This window comes from Anabrus simplex, chromosome 8 (genome assembly GCF_040414725.1).
Source record: "Anabrus simplex isolate iqAnaSimp1 chromosome 8, ASM4041472v1, whole genome shotgun sequence".
In the NCBI taxonomy this organism is placed as follows: domain Eukaryota; kingdom Metazoa; phylum Arthropoda; class Insecta; order Orthoptera; family Tettigoniidae; genus Anabrus; species Anabrus simplex.
The window spans coordinates 81,320,760-81,329,352 of NC_090272.1; positions in this window are offsets into that span (position 1 = coordinate 81,320,760).

Consider the following 8,593-nt stretch of genomic DNA (forward strand, 5'->3'; position numbering starts at 1 on the left):
CATGAATATCATGTTTGTAATTACTTTCCCTGTTCATAACAAGTACCAGTATTACCTCACTTAGTGGCACAACAGTCAGTTGCTGCGCGTAATTCTACAAGTTTGTAAGGTGCTTGACCAAGTCCACTAAGGATTATGTTATTTGTGGGCAACCATAACCGTCGCACCGTGATGGGTCTGGCCAAGAAATAAGTTATTTGGTCTTCAGTGCTGTGATAAAAAGGACAAAGAAACTTACAGTACATTTAGTTTCTAAATTGATCAGTACTCTACTTCATAACAGTAAAACAACTTCTGCACACTTTGTCACGCAAACAGTAAAGTTCATGGAATACTAGAGTTTTAATCATAATGATTCTGTTGTTTTTTTAAGTCTCGCTAACTACTTTTGACTGTTTTAGAGGTGCCAGAATTGTGTCCTACAAGAGTTCTTTTACGTGCCAATAAATTTATCGACACGAGGCTGACGTGTTTGAGCACGTTAAAATACTACTCGACTGAGCCAAGTGGTGGTCAGAAGGCGAGTGCCTCAATCGTCTGACACACCCAGCCCGGCTATTATAGTGTTCGTAGTGGTCGGCAGACCAGTGCTTGATTCCCACAAGTTTGAAGCGTTCATTGAGAAACTGGCACGCGATGAACGCTGAATGAGTAGTATTTCTGCCATAGAACAGAGGACCGTGTAGTACATGGCTGGAAATTCTGTTTTTATTACGATCTAGATTGCTCGACAAATATGAGTTACTCTTGAGAATACCAGCTTACGTGTGCATAGTAGTGTATTGCTCAAAATTAGCCTGTGACAATTTGGATTATTAAACATAATTCAAGTGATGACCCAAAATGTCACCAAGCTGAAAAATGTGAAGGAGTGAGGAAATCAACAAGAGCGTTGTTTGCAATTTTAAACAACGGGTGAGAATTTTTTTCGTAAAGTTTCTTGCAAAATGTTTGTAATTTTTAATGACAGTTAAGGTAGTTAAGATGTAATTGATTAATATTAGAATGATTACGCGATTCTCACCACCCAATACCAATGTAGTTCTCTACTCCCATCGATTAAGGCGTATATTTAGAGGTGCCGGAGAGCAGTATCTGCATTTCGGACCATCATTCTCCGTCAAATTTGAAGGGACATCACTATTAGGGCAATAGAAACGAGAGGTCAATTGACTGAAAGTGGACATTATAAGAGACGATATTAGTGATAATCGTATTTAATACTTTTAAAACTCCCAAAACTGTGTGTTAATCTCGTGAAATACAGTGCAGAACCCCCAATTCTTTGTAAATAACACAGTATTAAAGAACTGACATAATTAAGCAGAACTAGACCCAGCAAGTATCTTGCATTCATTGCAGTGCACATGCACAAAATACTTGAAATCTAACTGTATATTTCGAAGCAAAGAAATGAAACAGGAATAGACGTCAAACTAACCAATTCAAAATAGTTATGGTTTATATTCACAAAATCTATCTTAGCCCATAGATGTTGTTATCCCAAATTAGTTGTGTATAACACGATACTAAAGAAAGAACTGACTTCATTAAGCATAACTACATATAATAAGTACTTTTATTCATATCTATACGTTTATAACGACATTTGCAATAGAAACCATTGACATTAATTATCTTATTTAGTTTAACAAATAAAGGTTATTCTTCGCCAGATAGCTGATGAGTTGTTAAGCGAAGTTTCTCCCCTTTTCGAGCTAGAGTTGTACTGCTTACAGTTAGTCACTGCGATTACTTGAAATGATTTTGAACAAAGTATGAAACAGAAATTGACGCTAAACTGGCCCCTTCAAACTACATGCAGTCATAATATTATCCTCCAAAGATTTTTAACAGCGATATTGAAAACATGTACTAAAGGGGCCATGCTTTAGAGACATGGACTCAGTGAACATATTCATTGGATAAGGAATCTATTACGTAAATTCTGTGTGAGTCCCTTGTGGAAACAATACGCTCTGTAGGATGGAGAGGAATTCTGACCCTAGAAACTACTAACAGTGTAAGGTGAAGTGATATTATAAAAATTCATATTTGTGATTTTTTTTTTGTTCGTGTGGCTATTACTAGCCGAGTGCAGCCCTTGTAAGGCAGACCCTCCGATGAGGGTAGGCGGCATCTGCCATGTGTAGGTAACTGCGTGTTATTGTGGTGGAGGATAGTGTTATGTGTGGTGTGTGAGTTGCAGGGATGTTGGGAACAGCACAAACACCCAGCCCCCGGGCCATTGGAATTAACCAATGAAGGTTAAAATCCCCGACCCGGCCGGGAATCGAACCCGGGACCCTCTGAACCGAAGGCCAGTACGCTGACCATTCAGCCAACGAGTCGGACATATTTGTGATTATGTGGGCCATCTCAAAACGTATATTAGTGGTAATAGTATTTAACAATTTAAAAATCCCAAAACTCCTTGTTAATCTCGTGAAATATAGTGCAGAAACCACAATTCTTTGTAAATAACGTGATGTTAAAGAAATATCCGATTATGAAGTCATTGCAGTGTAAATTCACAGAATACTTGAAACCTAACTGTATAGTTCGAAGCAAAAAAAATGAAACGGGAATAGACTGCAAACTAACACCACTTAAAAATACTTAGTTTTGATCAGAACTGCCCTCCTATTGTTTTACTTTTAAGATGTACACAGCGATACTAAAAATGAAACGCTTGTAGGACAATTTGATATTGTTAACAGTTTTCCTGGATAATGAACTAACTGAATAAATGTATGCATGTGCACCTTGATTGTGTTTGCAGTGTAGAAACAAGACCTTAACATAACAATATTTTATAATTTTGGAAATACTACGCTTCGTAAATTGATAGAGCTGGAAAGGATTTCTGACCCTGGAAACTACTTACAGTGTAAGGTTAAGAACTCCCGAAACTGTGTGTTAATATCGCAAAATACAGTGCAGAAGTTCCAATTGTATTTCTTTTCGTGAAGAATATGATCTTTCAGCAGAGCAGTAGACAGGCAGAATTTGTATATACTCATGTACCACACATTTGAATTTACTTACCCTTCCTCAAAGTCTTGAGATTGCAAAAAATGACAAATAATATCAATTAAATTATCTGTGACAGTGCTCTGAAAATGTAAACTAAACACATAATTACTTTTGGTACAAATAATACACATATAATGTTTAGGATAAAATGAATAAGGAACATTTAAACTGATGACGTGTTTCTAACAAAGGTGATGTCGTAAGATTGGTGTTAAAACTTCCAAGTGTGTGGATGCTCCATTTAATGAGTGTTTCACTCCGTACACCAAAGCATCTCATCTTTGCAACCAGTTAACTGTGTTGAATTTAGTGACAGGAGAAACGTCGACAAACGAGCCATTTCTGAATTGTAATTTTGTTTACCTTCCGAATTACGTTGGATTGAGACAAGGCCAGTGACTGCACAACATTATAATTTTATTAAAATTGGTGCACACAAACGAATGCAACAGACACGATTGATTACCGTTGAAAACTGTTGTTATAAATCGAGAAGGTGTATGATCAAACAGGATAAAATTATTCTTTTTCGTGCAATAAATCAAATCGATTTATGATGCTTCTTCAACTATCACAATCACAGGAATAGTTTCTTTGTATCTCAGACTACGCTAGAGGTTGAGCACAATTATACAGTACACGAAGACTACATTCACAAGTATCAGAGGAACAAAATAGAGTGTGTTCGTATTCATATGGACTTTCTTTCACGTTTATGTTTGAAAAGCATTTTCTAAAATCCCTTTTCACATAATTAAGTGCCTTTAATTCGTAAGTCGTTCGTAATACGTATCTGCATTTCCTCGCATTTAAATGCACAATATAATGTAGTGAAAACGTTAACAAAACAATTATTATCAACGAAATACATATATATTATTGTTAACTGAACGCTACACAGAAATGTATCAGTGATATAGGGCAATAAGCGTACTTTTAGAAATACGCAAATGATACGCATGAACGATTTTCCTACAAAAAGAAATATTAAATAACACAAATGAGTAAACACAGTGTACAAGAAATAAACTCTAAATTAAGGTTAGTCATTAGGTACATTTAATATAAGTATCCCTTATAAAACATTATCAGAATTTCTAGTATCTTGAAATCTTTCTGATGATGATGATGATGATGATGATGCTTGTTGTTTAAAGAAGCCTAACACTAGATCATCGGCCTCTTAACTTGAGATCAATCTATCAGATAAAGAAATGATAGTTAATAACAGTAGGTTTATATCTTTAGAACAATATACTGAATTGTATAATTATATTTGACCATTTTACAGTAACTATCGTTGATAAGCTTCTGATAAGAGAAGATAGAAAATAACACAAGGAAATATCAAACGGTTGGAAAAGGTAGAAATTGTAAGGTAACTTATAAAGAAAAAGGAATGTGTTCTAATTGTCGAATCATGGGTATATTAAGAATTTCTCATTAAACATGGATATTTTGTAATTCGTGAAAGTGGTAAACCTCTGATTTAAAGAAAACGATCTTAAACATTTTAAGAACCATAGATATTTATAGTTATAAACCCCACAAACATATTTCTTTTTACTAAAGTTTTCGTCCACATTGCAAATTTTGCAACTGCATTTAAATCTAAACAAGATTAGAAGAGCTTAATATAATCATAATATCAAAATACATTTATTTTTTTTTTGTTGAGAAGAAGGTGTGATACAGTCAGATAATTCCGTGTAATAAGGGTTTTGATATAGCGGAGAAATTGACTGCTGGCTAGTTTCGACTATCATCATGCAGCAGCGTACTCACATATTACCAGACGATCTCTATTCCGCTCTGCGTCCTCTTTACTACTTATCCAAGATATCGGGGCTAGCTCCCTACTCGTGCAGAAAAGAGCTTGTATATCCAGGGACTCATTTCACAATAAAACGTTCCAAAAGTGTTATGTACACCATTTTCATCCTCATTTGTTTCACTGCATTTGAAGTTTTCGAGATTGTGACACACTTCACGCACAATTATTCTGACCCTAGTGAAGAGAAAAACAAACTCTTTTTACTCTTCTTTGATATATTGCTCCTCGTTTTAAGCTCCATCTCTCTTATTGGTAATGCAACAAGCAATATTCCTAAATTTAATCAAATATTTCGTAAAATTAATGCTGTAGACAAAGTCTTGCTCTCAGGAGACAAACATTCATATTATAAAGCACTAAGGCAAAGGATTACTAAGCAAACAATACTCTTTATTATTTGCTTAATGGCACTATACATAGAAAACTTCTCGTTTCCCATTCTGGAAGAAGATCCGCACTTTTATACTTATTTCTATACAACATATTCTCACTACATTGCATGCGTTGTGTATCTGAACTTCATGACTTCTTTGTGGATATTAAGAAATCGTTTTCGGATGCTCAATAATCATCTTAGAGCATATTTGTTACACGATGAGAGTTTCTGTACGGAGGGTGTGAATAATCGTGAGATATATTTCCTATTATCCCAACATGAACATGCAATTAATTTTTCTGATAGACATTTTATGTTGAACCTTTCTCATCGGGGAATGGATTACAAACGTATACCGATAAAAACATTAAGACAAATTCATAGTACTTTATGTGACATAGCTATAATCATCAACTCTATATTTAGTCTTGAAATGCTGACGCGATTACTCTTCTATTTCTCCTGTTTGCTGTATGACGCCCAAATCATCGTTCAGGGATATGTAGGTGGTATTTGGAATAATTTTTCTATGATAACCTATGCTATCCTGTGGGAAGCCAATAACTTCTTTCAGCTGTTAACAATATTGGCAATCTGTCACTTGACAATCTCAGAAGCCAACGAAACATCGTATATTGTTACCAAAATTATTATTCAAGAAAACAAGAAATCACCAATCGCAGAAGACCTGTCATCATTTTCTCTGCAGTTAATACATTCAAAATTTCAGATCACGGCGTGTGGTTTCTTCTGTCTGGATTTAAATGTGATGTGTTCTTTCATTGCCACTGCAGTCACTTTTCTTATCATTGTTCTCCAGTAAAGCGCCCAGCTTCATGCCTAAATGGTTAGCGTGTTGGCCTTTGCTCACAGGGGTCCCCTGTTCAATTCCCGGCAGGGTCGGAAATTTGAATTCCGCTGGCACAAGGGCTGGATGTATGTGTCGTCTTTATAATCATTTCAGCCTCATCACGACGCGCGGGTCGCTTACGGGCGTCAAATCAAAAGACCTGCGTCTGGCGAGCCGAACTTGTCCTCGGGCTCCCCCGGCACTAAAAGCCTTACGCCATTTCATTTTTCCAGTAAAGCACCGACCGTATTCTGATATAAGCTTATGGAGACAGTCTGGAGGTAAATGAATATTTTTACCTAATGTACTCTCTGCGTCAGACGAGAAGTAAGTACGGGAGGAGTAACAGATGCTACGCTCTTAGCTACAAATATCAGTCGTGCCAGAGAATGCGAGCTCTCTGAACAAGTGCATATTCCTCCTCAAGCTGTTCATTATGCAGTGCCTACAGTAAATGTGTAGCTAAGGCAAAATTGCTTCACCACTCTGAAAATTCACGACAGCACCTTAATTCGCAAGAGTCATCGCGGAAGAAACAGGTGTTTATTGTCAGGCCTTGCGACTTGAGATGGGCGCATGCGCAGCAGATATCCTACCCTTCGCACCTCTTACTCCGCATGCGCAGCAGCTATGCTTACCCTTCGCACCTCTTACTCCGCATGCGCAGCAGCTATGCTTACCCCTCGCACCTCTTACTCCGCATGCGCAGCAGCTATGCTTACCCCTCGCACCTCTTACTCCGCATGCGCAGCAGCTATGCTTACCCCTCGCACCTCTTATTGCGCATGCGCAGCAGCTATACTTACTCCTCGCACCTTTTACTCCGCATGCGCAGCAGCTATGCTTACCCCTCGCACCTCTTACTCCGCATGCGCAGCAGCTATGCTTACCCCTCGCACCTCTTACTCCGCATGCGCAGCAGCTATGCTTACCCCCTCGCACCTCTTATTGCGCATGCGCAGCAGCTATGCTTACCCCTCGCACCTCTTATTGCGCATGCGCAGCAGCTATACTTACTCCTCGCACCTATTACTGTGCATGCACGCGACTTCTCGTCAGATGACCATAGTATGGATTTGCATTAAATTCTTAGGATATGTCCTCTGTGTAATAAAAGGAGATATTCTCAAAACCTACTGGATATATCTTTTTCAAATTGTCCATAAAATGAAGGTTTTTTTTTTAAATTTCAAAACAACTTTCTCGTTAAATTTCCTTCCAAATGTTACTGAAAATTTGGAATTTAGTAGAATATTTAACTCATGGCTCTAATGAAAAAAATGGCGTATGGCTTTTAGTGCAGGAAGTGTCTACTGCCTCAAGGGCAGTGTCCCTGACCAGTGCCTGAATAGGGGCCTTGTGGAGGGATGGGAAGATGGGAACGGATAGACAAGGAAGAGGGAAGGAAACGGCCGTGGCCTTAATTTAGGTACCATCTTGGCATTTGCCTGGAGGAGAAGTGGGAAACCACGGAAAACCACTTCCAGGATGGCTAAGGTGGGAATCGAATCCACCTCTACTCAGTTGACCTCCCGAGCCTGAGTGGACCCCGTTCCAGCCCTCGTACCAGTGTTCCAATTTCGTGGCAGAGCCGGGAATCGAACCGGGGACTCCGGGGTGGCAGCTAATCATACTAACCACTACACCTTCATCTTCTTCCTCTACTTCTTCTTGTTAGCCTTTATCCCGCTTAATTGCAGGGACTGCTGTTGTGCACTTTCTTTTCCACTTGATGCGGTCTTGTGCGTCTTTAGGAGAGACTTGCATGTCCTCCCGTAGAGTGTCGAGCCAGCACTTCTTTGGTCGCCCTCGTGGTCTGTGGCCCTCAGGAAGTACATATGTGTAATGCCTGATGGGTGTATTGAGTAGCTCAGCAGTTGCTGTTGCCGGTCCCAAGCCCGGATTAAGGAGGAGGGTTCAACGTCAGGCTTACTGCAACAAGTCGGTTGGTAAAAACATCTGTTGCATTTAAATGCAGATCGCACCTACGTCCACTTGTTTTTGTGTAAATTAATCAGAATTTGTATGCCTTCTTCGCTTCAATACTACATTTATATTAGTGCGTTATTTCGATGAAGCCGACTTAATTGTAAATTGCGTCTCCAAGATTTTGTGTGTCCAATACTTGACCCGTTTCTCTATGGGATCGCGTATGAAGTGAGATGAATCTTCGTAGTGAGTTTTTACGACCGGGTGCCCTTTTTGACGTCAGCCTCATCGAGGAGTTAATGAGGTAAATACATGTATCCACTTTCTCGCATTCAGACAGCAAATTTGTTCGTAGAAACGATCTTCGTGTTAGCTTTGTCGACGATCAAAATACGTGTTTCACCTTCTGTTCTTTCATTTCTGTTTCAGACTTCACACAGAATGTAATGTCATCCGCAAATTTTATACGCCAAAGTAAAATAAAGTTTTTATTCAACAAAGAAAACGTGCCCACCTCTGTGGTGTAGTGTTTAGCGTGATTAGCTGTCACTCCGGGAGGCCCGAGTTC